The following is a 17,295-nucleotide window of genomic DNA, read 5'->3' on the forward strand; positions in this document are numbered from 1 at the left end:
ATGAGTCGCCGCAATAGTATCGCCGCCATTGGATTTCACAGTCGAAGAAATAGCATTGCTCCTGAAGTAATCAGTCGCCACAACAACAGAAGTCAGCGGAACAGCATTGCGTCGGTAACCGGTCTCCATGGCAGTGTTTCGTCGTTAAACTTATGCGGTTATGCATTATAGCAATGCATCTACACATATCAGATAGTTTAGATAGCAAACACACACATATGGATTATTAGTCTGGATGCCAACTTGGTTTGTAACTAAACCACGTAGGTGTAAATCGTAACGATAACGTATAGGAACTAGACTAATGGAATATTACCTAGTAGCTAGGCTATTATAGTTAATCACAGACAAGGAAGAAATTCTGTGGGTGAATGGATACATACTGTAAGCGTGGTTTGGATACCAACTTCGGCTGATTATGATCAACTTTGACTTATGACTGCAATTTGAATTTCTAGAATATACATTTCTCATTAGAGGCCAGAGGATCACATAAGGCCCTCGACGATGATGATACCAGTCTTAACCAGATTGAAACTGAATGACTTCCATAAGGGAACCATCAATGATTATTTGTGACCTGGGGGTGGGGTGTGTGGAACGAATTGTTTTGAAAATCCATTTGATAAATTCTATTGAAACTTGTTACTTTTCTTCCTTATGTTAATAGTCAATTTTCCGGTTCCAAGATTCATTGCGCGAGATGATGTCGCTTATATTGTTACATTTAGTCTTGTTTTGTCTATATCAGTTTGAAATAACATTTTCACCAGTGCGATTCGATCGAGTTAAATATATGTATTTCTCTGTGTATTATAATTATATATTAATTATCGATTCAAGATACTGAAATAATTATAAACAAGAACTTGACGGAACTTGTTGATATTGTCTATATTCACGTTATTCAATATTCATGATATTGTTAAAAACACCAGAATTGTTGCCTCACGCCCTTGGTTTAAGCAAGGAATGCGTTTGAGCTCGAGCGCGCCAAGCAGCGCAGCGCGTCAGCTGTCGCGAGCGCACTAAGCGTCGATTTTGCATCATGTCTATCCGTATACTTTCTTTTTCTTTATTCTTTTTTGGAGTCTTCCATATTTATATAAACTTTTTCTGCGATTATTAGAAATGTTTCATTTTTTTAAAAGACCAGAAAGTGTACAAGTACATATATATAATATTTTAATCATTCCATTTCTGGCCTTATACCCAAAATAACAAATATGTGTAGACGTGTATAATGTTTATCAAAATATACTATAAATAAAGAAGTAAGTATGTAAATGTGACTCATAGCTAACTTAGACCTTTATTACCTGTATCACATCATTATCAGTTTCGGATTTCACCAGAATTGTTGCCTCATGCCCCTGATCAACGTTGAGGGGTACGCAGTGTCGAGTATCAGAAGACTTTTCACCCATGGTAAGAGAAACTCGGAAGAAACTTGGTCCCTTTTTATAGAAAGCCAGAGAAGATGGTAAACGAGCTTTTTTGAACCATGACAAGATAAAGATTGACGGAACACTTTACGTGCTGCATGAATCATTTAATGATATTCGGGTTGTGGGATTTAATCGCATTCAATTACATTCAGACAACCCAGACATTTTTGGTGCAGCTGGTAATGTTTCTGTGTAGGAGGACAGTAATATCATCACATGTAGTGTTCCTGGCAGTCTTACCATATTGTTAATGGTGCAGCTGGTAATCTTTCTGTACAGGAGGACAGTAATATCATCACATGTAGTGTTCCTCGCAGTCTTACCATATTGTTAATGGTGCAGCTGGTAATCTTTCTGTACAGGAGGACAGTAATATCATCACATGTAGTGTTCCTGGCAGTCTTACCATATTGTTAATGGTGCAGCTGGTAATCTTTCTGTACAGGAGGACAGTAATATCATCACATGTAGTGTTCCTGGCAGTCTTACCATATTGTTAATGGTGCAGCTGGTAATCTTTCTGTACAGTAGGACAGTAATATCATCACATGTAGTGTTCCTCACAGTCTTACCATATTGTTAATGGTGCAGCTGGTAATCTTTCTGTACAGTAGGACAGTAATATCATCACATGTAGTGTTCCTCACAGTCTTACCATATTGTTAATGGTGCAGCTGGTAATCTTTCTGTACAGTAGGACAGTAATATCATCACATGTAGTGTTCCTGGCAGACTTACCATATTGTTAATGGTGCAGCTGGTAATCTTTCTGTACAGGAGGACAGTAATATCATCACATGTAGTGTTCCTGGCAGTCTTACCATATTGTTAATGGTGCAGCTGGTAATCTTTCTGTACAGTAGGACAGTAATATCATCACATGTAGTGTTCCTGGCAGACTTACCATATTGTTAATGGTGCAGCTGGTAATCTTTCTGTACAGTAGGACAGTAATATCATCACATGTAGTGTTCCTGGCAGTCTTACCATATTGTTAATGGTGCAGCTGGTAATCTTTCTGTACAGTAGGACAGTAATATCATCACATGTAGTGTTCCTGGCAGTCTTACCATATTGTTAATGGTGCAGCTGGTAATCTTTCTGTACAGGAGGACAGTAATATCATCACATGTAGTGTTCCTCGCAGTCTTACCATATTGTTAATGGTGCAGCTGGTAATCTTTCTGTACAGGAGGACAGTAATATCATCACATGTAGTGTTCCTCGCAGTCTTACCATATTGTTAATGGTGCAGCTGGTAATCTTTCTGTACAGGAGGACAGTAATATCATCACATGTAGTGTTCCTGGCAGTCTTACCATATTGTTAATGGTGCAGCTGGTAATCTTTCTGTACAGTAGGACAGTAATATCATCACATGTAGTGTTCCTCACAGTCTTACCATATTGTTAATGGTGCAGCTGGTAATCTTTCTGTACAGGAGGACAGTAATATCATCTGTTGGAACATTAATGGATTGTGTAACAAGTTCCTTGACCTTGACTTTATTACTTATATGCAAGTTATATAATTTACTAAATTTGATGTTATTTGCCTTACTGAAACTTGGACGCGTAGCTTTTTACAATTTAATTTACCGGAGTATACATTGTGTAAATTTAGCATGATAAAAAGGTGCTCTGTTTGGAAAATATTCTGGTGGGGTTTCACTTTTTGTCAAAAGTTCATTACATGAAAGTGTTAATCAACTTCCAAGTGCTTCAAATGATATTCTGTGGGTACAAATACATCTGAATAATAAGTATGTAACTCACATCTGCTAAGTGTGTGTTGTATATCTCTCGCCAGAAGGTTCTTCACAATATGCTAATGCAAATAGTTTTCAAGTCTTAGAAGATGAAGTTGCTAAGTACACAGCTATGTTCAGTAATTGTCCTTTAATTGTTTGTGGTGATTTTAATGCCAGAACAGACTGTCTTCCTGATTATATTGACAACAGTGGTTGTACATTTTTACCTATTGATAATTTTGTTGTTGACCATGGCTTACCAATGAGAGAATCACGCGATCATTATGTAAATGAATACAGAAATCGTCTCCTGAATCTTTGTAAAAATACAGATTTAAAGATCATGAATGGGAGGTATATTAAGACTCATGGAAGTGGTGATCTTACATTCATTACACAAAATGGAGGTAGTGTGATCGACTATTTTTTGTTACAGAGTAAGGATGTACATTTACTAAGAGATATGTATGTTGACACTAGATCTGAGACGGACCATCAACCTGTTGTGTTTAAAATAAATTTTCCTAGTATTTCTAATGTAAATTCAAGTGCTTCTACTGATGAAAGTAACGTGATTGGTAATTTGTTTAACTGCAAGTGGGATGGTAATCTGGTGACTGGGGTTTCTTCATTCTGGAGAAGTGAATAGATTAATCAGTTTTTGATAGATATTAGCAATTTAATTACAGTTGGTGCTATTGATGATGCTTGAGAAAAGTTACTTTGTCTAATTCAAGATTCTTTATCCAAACTAGATACCTACCGTCATACAGACATAGATTCTATATCCAAACTAGATACCTACCGTCATACATATATACTATAGTATTTTTCGATGAGCTTTGTGCATGTTCAGAGTGTCAAGTCATAATTTGAGAGTAGAAAGTGGACGTTTTGAAAACATCAGTAGAACAAGAAGTATGTGTGAACTGTGTAATTTACAGCAACTGGAAAATTAATTCCATTTTTGTCGTGTATGCCCAGCTTATTACGAGTTAAGAAAGAAATTTCTATCATCCTTTTACTACGAATTCCCAACAGTGACAAAATTCAAATCACTTCTGTGTTCACAAAACTCCCATACCTTGATGAATTAGTCCAAATTCCTGTTTTATAGTTTCAAAATGAGAAATATGATACTTGAATCTGTGTAATTTTGCAACTTTTATTTCGTAATTTTGAGGCGCACTTAACTAAATTACCGAATAAATTATATATATATATATATATATACTATATATATCACTCGGTAAGTATCAATCTGCTAAGACATTGCTCTATACCGCAGTGGCAGAGCGCAATATATATATATATATATATATATATATATATATATATATATATATATATATATATATATATATATATATATATATATATATATATATATATATATATATATATATATATATATATATATATATATATAACTCGGTGAGTATCAATCTGCTATAAGACAGTGCTCTATACCGCAGTGGCAGAGCGTAATAGTAAACTATATATATATATATATATATATATATATATATATATATATATATATTAGTTCAGCCACGGGAGAATTCACCAGGGGATATACCGTGATATATAGTAATTTAATCACTGAAGGGAAACTCCCTAAGCTTGTGGCCTTTAATCTTGAATTTGTCAAAAAAATTAGAGTACATTTGATAGTAGTTTCTTCAGTACATTAGGCCACCGACACCCTTGTACAATATAAAAATAAATATAAAAATAAATATACAGAAAACAATCGGAATAGAACGTTCTTAGCGAAATAAACATCACAGCAACTGAACTAAAATAAAATAAATAATTTAAAACTACAGGCAACAAATTTGCCGAGATTCCAGAGTATGTTCATGACATTAAAATTGAAAAAATTAAAAGGTGAAGGGTAAGGATAATAATATGAATCGATAAATTTACATCTGATATCTTTAAAATACAGGACAAACTAGACAGAAATGAAATCCGTCTTCGACAAGATTAAGATCGCAATGTTGACATATACGTTTGTTTCTTGGCAACTTCAAATTTCGCCCACTCTCAATACGGAGATTTTGGTCAGAGACACGAAATTCGCAAAGCGCCCTCATGAGAAATTCAGTGTCAATAACAGAAAGGTAGTTCTCAAGCAGTAGACTGGTTTTGTAAAGACGGTAGGTATCTAGTTTGGATATAGAATCTATGTCTGTATGATGGTAGGTATCTAGTTTGGGTGAAGAATCTATGTCTGTATGACGGTAGGTATCTAGTTTGGATATAGAATCTATGTCTGTATGTATGACGGTAGGTATCTAGTTTGTATAAAGAATCTATGTTTGTATGACGGTAGGTATCTAGTTTGGATAAAGAATCTATGTCTGTATGACGGTAGGTATCTAGTTTGGATAAAGAATCTATATCTAAATGACGGTAGGTATCTAGTTTGGGTGAAGAATCTATGTCTGTATGACGGTAGGTATCTAGTTTGGATATATAATCTATGTCTGTATGACGGTAGGTATCTAGTTTGGATATGGAATCTATGTCTGTATGACGGTAGGTATCTAGTTTGGATAAAGAATCTATGTCTGTATGACGGTAGGTATCTAGTTTGGATAAAGAATCTATGTCTGTATGACGTTAGGTATCTAGTTTGGATAAAGAATCTATGTCTGTATGTATGACGGTAGGTATCTAGTTTGGATAAAGAATCTATGTATGTATGTATGACGGTAGGTATCTAGTTTGGATAAAGAATCTATGTCTGTATGACGGTAAGTATCTAGTTTGGATATAGAATCTATGTCTGTATGACGGTAGGTATCTAGTTTGGATATAGAATCTATATCTGTATGACGGTAGGTATCTAGTTTGGATAAAGAATCTATGTCTGTATGTCTGTCTGTCTGTATGTCTGTATGTATGTATGTATGTATGTATGTATGTATGTATGTATGTATGTATGTATGTATGTATGTATGTAATATGTATGTATGTATGTATGTATGTATGTATGTATGTATGTATGTATGTATGACGGTATAGGTATCTAGTTTGGATAAAGAGTCTATGTCTGTATGTATGACGGTAGGTATCTAGTTTGGATATAGAATCTATGTTTGTATGACGGTAGGTATCTAGTTTGGATAAAGAATCTATGTCTGTATGACGGTAGGTATCTAGTTTGGGTGAAGAATCTATGTCCGTATGACGGTAGGTATCTAGTTTGGATAAAGAATCTATGTCTGTATGACGGTAGGTATCTAGTTTGGGTGAAGAATCTACATTTGTATGTCTGTATGTATGACGGTAGGTATCTAGTTTGGATAAAGAATCTATGTCTGTATGACGGTAGGTATCTAGTTTGGGTGAAGAATCTATATCTGTATGACGGTAGGTATCTAGTTTGGATATAGAATCTATGTCTGTATCACGGTAGGTATCTAGTTTGGATAAAGAATCTATATCTGTATGACGGTAGGTATCTAGTTTGGATAAAGAATCTATGTCTAAATGACGGTAGGTATCTAGTATGGATAAAGAATCTATGTCTGTATGACGGTAAGTATCTAGTTTGGATAAAGAATCTATGTCTGTATGACGGTAAGTATCTAGTTTGGATAAAGAATCTATGTCTGTATGACGGTAGGTATCTAGTTTGGATAAAGAATCTATGTCTGTATGTATGACGGTAGGTATCTAGTTTGGATAAAGAATCTATGTCTGTATGATGGTAAGTATCTAGTTTGGATAAAGAATCTATGTCTGTATGACGGTAGGTATCTAGTTTGGATAAAGAATCTATGTATGTATGACGGTAGGTATCTAGTTTGGATAAAGAATCTATGTATGTATGACGGTAGGTATCTAGTTTGGATAAAGAATCTATGTCTGTATGTATGACGGTAGGTATCTAGTTTGGATAAAGAATCTATGTCTGTATGACGGTAGGTATCTAGTTTGGATAAAGAATCTATGTCTGTATGACGGTAAGTATCTAGTTTATATAAAGAATCTATGTCTGTATGACGGTAGGTATCTAGTTTGGATAAAGAATCTATGTATGTATGACGGTAGGTATCTAGTTTGGATAAAGAATCTATGTCTGTATGACGGTAAGTATCTAGTTTGGATAAAGAATCTATGATGGTAAGTATCTAGTTTGGATATTGAATCTATGTCTGTATGACGGTAGGTATCTAGTTTGGATAAAGAATCTATGTCTGTATGACGGTAGGTATCTAGTTTGGATAAAGAATCTATGTCTGTATGTCTGTATGTATGTATGTATGTATGTATGTATGTATGTATGTATGTATGTATGTATGTATGTATGTATGTATGTATGTATGTATGACGGTATAGGTATCTAGTTTGGATAAAGAATCTATGTCTGTATGTATGACGGTAGGTATCTAGTTTGGATATAGAATCTATGTTTGTATGACGGTAGGTATCTAGTTTGGATAAAGAATCTATGTCTGTATGACGGTAGGTATCTAGTTTGGGTGAAGAATCTATGTCCGTATGACGGTAGGTATCTAGTTTGGATAAAGAATCTATGTCTGTATGTATGACGGTAGGTATCTAGTTTGGATAAAGAATCTATGTCTGTATGACGGTAAGTATCTAGTTTGGATATAGAATCTATGTCTGTATGACGGTAGGTATCTAGTTTGGATATAGAATCTATATCTGTATGACGGTAGGTATCTAGTTTGGATAAAGAATCTATGTCTGTATGTCTGTCTGTATGTATGTATGTATGTATGTATGTATGTATGTATGTATGTATGTATGTATGTATGTATGTATGTATGTATGTAATATGTATGTATGTATGTATGACGGTATAGGTATCTAGTTTGGATAAAGAATCTATGTCTGTATGTATGACGGTAGGTATCTAGTTTGGATATAGAATCTATGTTTGTATGACGGTAGGTATCTAGTTTGGATAAAGAATCTATGTCTGTATGACGGTAGGTATCTAGTTTGGGTGAAGAATCTATGTCCGTATGACGGTAGGTATCTAGTTTGGATAAAGAATCTATGTCTGTATGACGGTAGGTATCTAGTTTGGGTGAAGAATCTACATTTGTATGTCTGTATGTATGACGGTAGGTATCTAGTTTGGATAAAGAATCTATGTCTGTATGACGGTAGGTATCTAGTTTGGGTGAAGAATCTATATCTGTATGACGGTAGGTATCTAGTTTGGATATAGAATCTATGTCTGTATCACGGTAGGTATCTAGTTTGGATAAAGAATCTATATCTGTATGACGGTAGGTATCTAGTTTGGATAAAGAATCTATGTCTGTATGTATGACGGTATAGGTATCTAGTTTGGATAAAGAATCTATGTCTGTATGTATGACGGTAGGTATCTAGTTTGGATAAAGAATCTATGTCTGTATGTATGACGGTAGGTATCTAGTTTGGATAAAGAATCTATGTGTAAATGACGGTAGGTATCTAGTATGGATAAAGAATCTATGTCTGTATGACGGTAAGTATCTAGTTTGGATAAAGAATCTATGTCTGTATGACGGTAAGTATCTAGTTTGGATAAAGAATCTATGTCTGTATGACGGTAGGTATCTAGTTTGGATAAAGAATCTATGTCTGTATGTATGACGGTAGGTATCTAGTTTGGATAAAGAATCTATGTCTGTATGATGGTAAGTATCTAGTTTGGATAAAGAATCTATGTCTGTATGACGGTAGGTATCTAGTTTGGATAAAGAATCTATGTATGTATGACGGTAGGTATCTAGTTTGGATAAAGAATCTATGTATGTATGACGGTAGGTATCTAGTTTGGATAAAGAATCTATGTCTGTATGTATGACGGTAGGTATCTAGTTTGGATAAAGAATCTATGTCTGTATGACGGTAGGTATCTAGTTTGGATAAAGAATCTATGTCTGTATGACGGTAAGTATCTAGTTTATATAAAGAATCTATGTCTGTATGACGGTAGGTATCTAGTTTGGATAAAGAATCTATGTATGTATGACGGTAGGTATCTAGTTTGGATAAAGAATCTATGTCTGTATGACGGTAAGTATCTAGTTTGGATAAAGAATCTATGTCTGTATGATGGTAAGTATCTAGTTTGGATATTGAATCTATGTCTGTATGACGGTAGGTATCTAGTTTGGATAAAGAATCTATGTCTGTATGTATGACGGTAGGTATCTAGTTTGGATAAAGAATCTATGTCTGTATGTCTGTATGTATGTATGTATGTATGTATGTATGTATGTCTGTCTGTATGTATGTATGTATGTATGTATGTATGTATGTATGTATGTATGTATGACGGTATAGGTATCTAGTTTGGATAAAGAATCTATGTCTGTATGTATGACGGTAGGTATCTAGTTTGGATATAGAATCTATGTTTGTATGACGGTAGGTATCTAGTTTGGATAAAGAATCTATGTCTGTATGACGGTAGGTATCTAGTTTGGGTGAAGAATCTATGTCCGTATGACGGTAGGTATCTAGTTTGGATAAAGAATCTATGTCTGTATGTATGACGGTAGGTATCTAGTTTGGATAAAGAAACTATGTCTGTATGAAGGTAGGTATCTAGTTTGGGTGAAGAATCTATATCTGTATGACGGTAGGTATCTAGTTTGGATATAGAATCTATGTCTGTATCACGGTAGGTATCTAGTTTGGATAAAGAATCTATGTCTGTATGACGGTAAGTATCTAGTTTGGATATAGAATCTATGTCTGTATGACGGTAGGTATCTAGTTTGGATAAAGAATCTATATCTGTATGACGGTAGGTATCTAGTTTGGATAAAGAATCTATGTCTGTATGTCTGTATGTCTGTATGTATGTATGTATGTATGTATGTATGTATGTATGTATGTATGTATGTATGTATGTATGTATGACGGTATAGGTATCTAGTTTGGATAAAGAATCTATGTCTGTATGTATGACGGTAGGTATCTAGTTTGGATATAGAATCTATGTTTGTATGACGGTAGGTATCTAGTTTGGATAAAGAATCTATGTCTGTATGACGGTAGGTATCTAGTTTGGGTGAAGAATCTATGTCCGTATGACGGTAGGTATCTAGCTTGGATAAAGAATCGATGTCTGTATGACGGTAGGTATCTAGTTTGGGTGAAGAATCTATGTCTGTATGTATGACGGTAGGTATCTAGTTTGGATAAAGAATCTATGTCTGTATGACGGTAGGTATCTAGTTTGGGTGAAGAATCTATATCTGTATGACGGTAGGTATCTAGTTTGGATATAGAATCTATGTCTGTATCACGGTAGGTATCTAGTTTGGATATAGAATCTATGTCTGTATCACGGTAGGTATCTAGTTTGGATAAAGAATCTATATCTGTATGACGGTAGGTATCTAGTTTGGATAAAGAATCTATGTCTGTATGTATGACGGTATAGGTATCTAGTTTGGATAAAGAATCTATGTCTGTATGTATGACGGTAGGTATCTAGTTTGGATAAAGAATCTATGTATGTATGTATGACGGTAGGTATCTAGTTTGGATAAAGAATCTATGTATATATGTATGACGGTAGGTATCTAGTTTGGATAAAGAATCTATGTCTGTATGACGGTAGGTATCTAGTTTGGATAAAGAATCTATATCTGTATGGCGGTAGGTATCTAGTTTGGATAAAGAATCTATGTCTGTCTGTATGACGGTATAGGTATCTAGTTTGGATAAAGAATCTATATCTGTATGACGGTAGGTATCTAGTTTGGATAAAGAATCTATGTCTGTATGACGGTAAGTATCTAGTTTGGATAAAGAATCTATGTCTGTATGACGGTAGGTATCTAGTTTGGATAAAGAATCTATGTCTGTATGACGGTAAGTATCTAGTTTGGATATAGAATCTATGTCTGTATGACGGTAGGTATCTAGTTTGGATAAAGAATCTATATCTAAATGACGGTAGGTATCTAGTATGGATAAAGAATCTATGTCTGTATGACGGTAAGTATCTAGTTTGGATAAAGAATCTATGTCTGTATGACGGTAAGTATCTAGTTTGGATATAGAATCTATGTCTGTATGACCGTAGGTATCTAGTTTGGATAAAGAATCTATGTCTGTATGTATGACGGTAGGTATCTAGTTTGGATAAAGAATCTATGTCTGTATGTATGACGGTAGGTATCTAGTTTGGATAAAGAATCTATGTCTGTATGACGGTAGGTATCTAGTTTGGATAAAGAATCTATGTATGTATGACGGTAGGTATCTAGTTTGGATAAAGAATCTATGTCTGTATGTATGTATGTATGTATGTATGTATGTATGTATGTATGTATGTATGTATGTATGACGGTAGGTATCTAGTTTGGATAAAGAATCTATGTCTGTATGATGGTAAGTATCTAGTTTGGATATTGAATCTATGTCTGTATGACGGTAGGTATCTAGTTTGGGTGAAGAATCTATATCTGTATGACGGTAGGTATCTAGTTTGGATATAGAATCTATGTCTGTATCACGGTAGGTATCTAGTTTGGATATAGAATCTATGTCTGTATCACGGTAGGTATCTAGTTTGGATAAAGAATCTATATCTGTATGACGGTAGGAATCTAGTTTGGATAAAGAATCTATGTCTGTATGTATGACGGTATAGGTATCTAGTTTGGATAAAGAATCTATGTCTGTATGTATGACGGTAGGTATCTAGTTTGGATAAAGAATATATGTCTGTATGACGGTAGGCATCTATTTTGGGTGAAGAATCTATATCTGTATGACGGTAGGTATCTAGTTTGGATATAGAATCTATGTCTGTATGTATGACGGTAGGTATCTAGTTTGGGTGAAGAATCTATATCTGTATGACGGTAAGTATCTAGTTTGGATCTAGAATCTATGTCTGTATGACGGTAGGTATCTAGTTTGGATAAAGAATCTATATCTAAATCACGGTAGGTATCTAGTATGGATAAAGAATCTATGTCTGTATGACGGTAAGTATCTAGTTTGGATAAAGAATCTATGTCTGTATGTATGACGGTAAGTATCTAGTTTGGATAAAGAATCTATGTTTGTATGACGGTAGGTATCTAGTTTGGATAAAGAATCTATGTCTGTATGACGGTAGGTATCTAGTTTGGATAAAGAATCTATGTCTGTATGTATGACGGTAGGTATCTAGTTTGGATAAAGAATCTATGTCTGTATGACGGTAGGTATCTAGTTTGGATAAAGAATCTATGTATGTATGACGGTAGGTATCTAGTTTGGATAAAGAATCTATGTATGTATGACGGTAGGTATCTAGTTTGGATAAAGAATCTATGTCTGTATGTATGACGGTAGGTATCTAGTTTGGATAAAGAATCTATGTCTGTATCACGGTAGGTATCTAGTTTGGATAAAGAATCTATGTCTGTATGACGGTAGGTATCTAGTTTGGATAAAGAATCTATGTATGTATGACGGTAGGTATCTAGTTTGGATAAAGAATCTATGTCTGTATGTATGACGGTAGGTATCTAGTTTGGATAAAGAATCTATGTCTGTTTGACGGTAAGTATCTAGTTTGGATAAAGAATCTATGTCTGTATGATGGTAAATATCTAGTTTGGATATTGAATCTATGTCTGTATGACGGTAGGTATCTATTTTGGATAAAGAATCTATGTCTGTATGTATGACGGTAGGTATCTAGTTTGGATAAAGAATCTATGTCTGTATGACGGTAGGTATCTAGTTTGGATAAAGAATCTATGTATGTATGACGGTAGGTATCTAGTTTGGATAAAGAATCTATGTCTGTATGTATGACGGTAGGTATCTAGTTTGGATAAAGAATGTATGTCTGTATGTATGACGGTAGGTATCTAGTTTGGATAAAGAATCTATGTCTGTATGACGGTAGGTATCTAGTTTGGATAACGAATCTATGTCTGTATGACGGTAGGTATCTAGTTTGGGTGATGAATCTATGTCTGTATGACGGTAGGTATCTAGTTTGGATAAAGAATCTATGTCTGTATGACGGTAGGTATCTAGTTTGGATAAAGAATCTATGTATGTATGACGGTAGGTATCTAGTTTGGATAAAGAATCTATGTCTGTATGTATGACGGTAGGTATCTAGTTTGGATAAAGAATCTATGTCTGTATGTATGACGGTAGGTATCTAGTTTGGATATAGAATCTATGTCTGTATGTATGACGGTAGGTATCTAGTTTGGATAAAGAATCTATGTCTGTATGTATGACGGTAGGTATCTAGTTTAGATAAAGAATCTATGTCTGTATGTATGACGGTAGGTATCTAGTTTGGATAAAGAATCTATGTCTGTATGTATGACGGTATAGGTATCTAGTTTGGATATAGAATCTATGTCTGTATGTATGACGGTAGGTATCTAGTTTGGGTGAAGAATCTATATCTGTATGACGGTAAGTATCTAGTTTGGATATAGAATCTATGTCTGTATGACGGTAGGTATCTAGTTTGGATAAAGAATCTATATCTAAATCACGGTAGGTATCTAGTATGGATAAAGAATCTATGTCTGTATGACGGTAAGTATCTAGTTTGGATAAAGAATCTATGTCTGTATGTATGACGGTAAGTATCTAGTTTGGATAAAGAATCTATGTTTGTATGACGGTAGGTATCTAGTTTGGATAAAGAATCTATGTCTGTATGACGGTAGGTATCTAGTTTGGATAAAGAATCTATGTCTGTATGTATGACGGTAGGTATCTAGTTTGGATAAAGAATCTATGTCTGTATGACGGTAGGTATCTAGTTTGGATAAAGAATCTATGTATGTATGACGGTAGGTATCTAGTTTGGATAAAGAATCTATGTATGTATGACGGTAGGTATCTAGTTTGGATAAAGAATCTATGTCTGTATGTATGACGGTAGGTATCTAGTTTGGATAAAGAATCTATGTCTGTATCACGGTAGGTATCTAGTTTTGATAAAGAATCTATGTCTGTATGACGGTAGGTATCTAGTTTGGATAAAGAATATATGTATGTATGACGGTAGGTATCTAGTTTGGATAAAGAATCTATGTCTGTATGTATGACGGTAGGTATCTAGTTTGGATAAAGAATCTATGTCTGTTTGACGGTAAGTATCTAGTTTGGATAAAGAATCTATGTCTGTATGATGGTAAATATCTAGTTTGGATATTGAATCTATGTCTGTATGACGGTAGGTATCTATTTTGGATAAAGAATCTATGTCTGTATGTATGACGGTAGGTATCTAGTTTGGATAAAGAATCTATGTCTGTATGACGGTAGGTATCTAGTTTGGATAAAGAATCTATGTATGTATGACGGTAGGTATCTAGTTTGGATAAAGAATCTATGTCTGTATGTATGACGGTAGGTATCTAGTTTGGATAAAGAATGTATGTCTGTATGTATGACGGTAGGTATCTAGTTTGGATAAAGAATCTATGTCTGTATGACGGTAGGTATCTAGTTTGGATAACGAATCTATGTCTGTATGACGGTAGGTATCTAGTTTGGGTGAAGAATCTATGTCTGTATGACGGTAGGTATCTAGTTTGGATAAAGAATCTATGTCTGTATGACGGTAGGTATCTAGTTTGGATAAAGAATCTATGTATGTATGACGGTAGGTATCTAGTTTGGATAAAGAATCTATGTCTGTATGTATGACGGTAGGTATCTAGTTTGGATAAAGAATCTATGTCTGTATGTATGACGGTAGGTATCTAGTTTGGATATAGAATCTATGTCTGTATGTATGACGGTAGGTATCTAGTTTGGATAAAGAATCTATGTCTGTATGTATGACGGTAGGTATCTAGTTTGGATAAAGAATCTATGTCTGTATGTATGACGGTAGGTATCTAGTTTGGATAAAGAATCTATGTCTGTATGTATGACGGTATAGGTATCTAGTTTGGATAAAGAATCTATGTCTGTATGTATGACGGTAGGTATCTAGTTTGGATAAAGAATCTATGTCTGTATGTATGACGGTAGGTATCTAGTTTGGATAAAGAATCTATGTCTGTATGACGGTAGGTATCTAGTTTGGGTGAAGAATGTATGTCTGTATGACGGTAGGTATCTAGTTTGGATAAAGAATCTATGTCTGTATGACGGTAGGTATCTAGTTTGGATATAGAATCTATGTCTGCATGTATGACGGTAGGTATCTAGTTTGGATAAAGAATCTATGTCTGTATGTATGACGGTAGGTATCTAGTTTGGATAAAGAATCTATGTCTGTATGTATGACGGTAGGTATCTAGTTTGGATAAAGAATCTATGTCTGTATGACGGTAGGTATCTAGTTTGGATATAGAATCTATGTCTGTATGACCGTAGGTATCTAGTTTGGATAAAGAATCTATGTCTGTATGTATGACGGTAGGTATCTAGTTTGGATATAGAATCTATGTCTGTATGTATGACGGTAGGTATCTAGTTTGGATAAAGAATCTATGTCTGTATGTATGACGGTAGGTATCTAGTTTGCATAAAGAATCTATGTCTGTATGTATGCCAATTTTGTTTAAATTCAGAAAAGAAAATACTGTCATTACCAACACTTTGTTCAGTCCAGGCAATCCCAAAACCAAACTTGAACAATAAATGTTTAACTTTATACGCCCAACATTTATATCCTTTATCGGCCATCTCTAGTTGATAATTATAACACTGCTTCACATATGTTGTAATCTCACTCCTTAAGAGTTTGAGCCAATACTTAATAATACGAAGAAACCTATGTTTTGACAAATTCTGTCTCCTATGTTCACCAAGTACAGCAAGATTACACATTAAATGACAATTTGATTTCAACTCATTAATAGCCGAAACCTATTACAGTAAAGCAGGGAAAATTTCTGGAAATGACACACGTTTAAAATGGTAATAGTTTTTATTCTTCTTTTGGAAATGACAGGAAATTGATAGAATTATGTCATTTTATCTTTTAGTGGATGAAATAAACTAACTATTCTTTCTAACAAATTATCCAATTGAAAATATAATTGTGGAGTTATTAAAATATTACCGCTCTTTTGCATTTTAAAGAATATTTTTTTAGCAATGACGATAAATTGTGTGGATATCTGGATTGAATCATTTTTTTTTCATACAACATTTCTAAGACTACTTTAATTGATGAAGATAGACAGTTGTAATAAGCACAATTAGGGAACCCTAGGCTATTCAAAAAAAGATCATATAGATTCTTTCAATTCTGTTAAGGGTGACTGTTTTTTCTGTTTCTCATTACTCGACCAACCCAAATTTTCAGCTCCGATATCAAAATAAAAAGATATTTTTATTTTCGCCCGCCTCTAATATTTTGCGAAACAGTGCCCTCTCTGGCAAAAATAAGCAAGTGTCTGGACTGTCAACGTCATCTACAGTAATTGCGGCGACGACACTTGTTCACGAATAGAGCATTCTCTCGTGATGGAAGTTAATCAAGTGGGCGGCTGAGAACATGCCAATTGTGTAGAGAAGCTGAGAAAGGGCTTGTTACCAGAAATCCAATAAAAAGAAGATAGAGCGGACGAATATGAGTAACATGAAGAAGATGATTTTTTTAAATACTTTATATTTCTTTATATACGACCGACCGACCGACCCATAGTTGAATTTAAAAAGTAACGAGAAAAATAAAAAAAAATAGGGTCAACCTAAAGTCATATGTTGAAATAAAAACGGCTAAAATGTAAAAGGTGGACATGATTTATAGCCACAGCACTTACCAATCCAAGTAGAGTGGTCTGTCATCACAGTTTACAGACAACTAAACGGTGTGTGTGTGTGTGTGTGTGTGTGTGTGTGTGTGTGTGTGTGTGTGTGTGTGTGTGTGTGTGCGCGCGCGCGCGCGTGTCCGTCAGTCCGTCTGTCTGTCTCTTTGTCGTTTGCACGCGCTTGTATGTAAGGAGAATGGGTGGGGTCAGGTGTCACCTGACTCAGACTGTCTGTTTAGAAAATATATGATTGCCTTTAAGATACAAACACAAAAGGGTGAAACTTTGTTTGAAAAAAGTTTAGCAATAGTTTTTCCTCTAATAAATTTAACCACGGACAACTAAGAAACTT

This window comes from Glandiceps talaboti, chromosome 2 (assembly GCF_964340395.1).
Source record: "Glandiceps talaboti chromosome 2, keGlaTala1.1, whole genome shotgun sequence".
NCBI lineage: Eukaryota > Metazoa > Hemichordata > Enteropneusta > Spengelidae > Glandiceps > Glandiceps talaboti.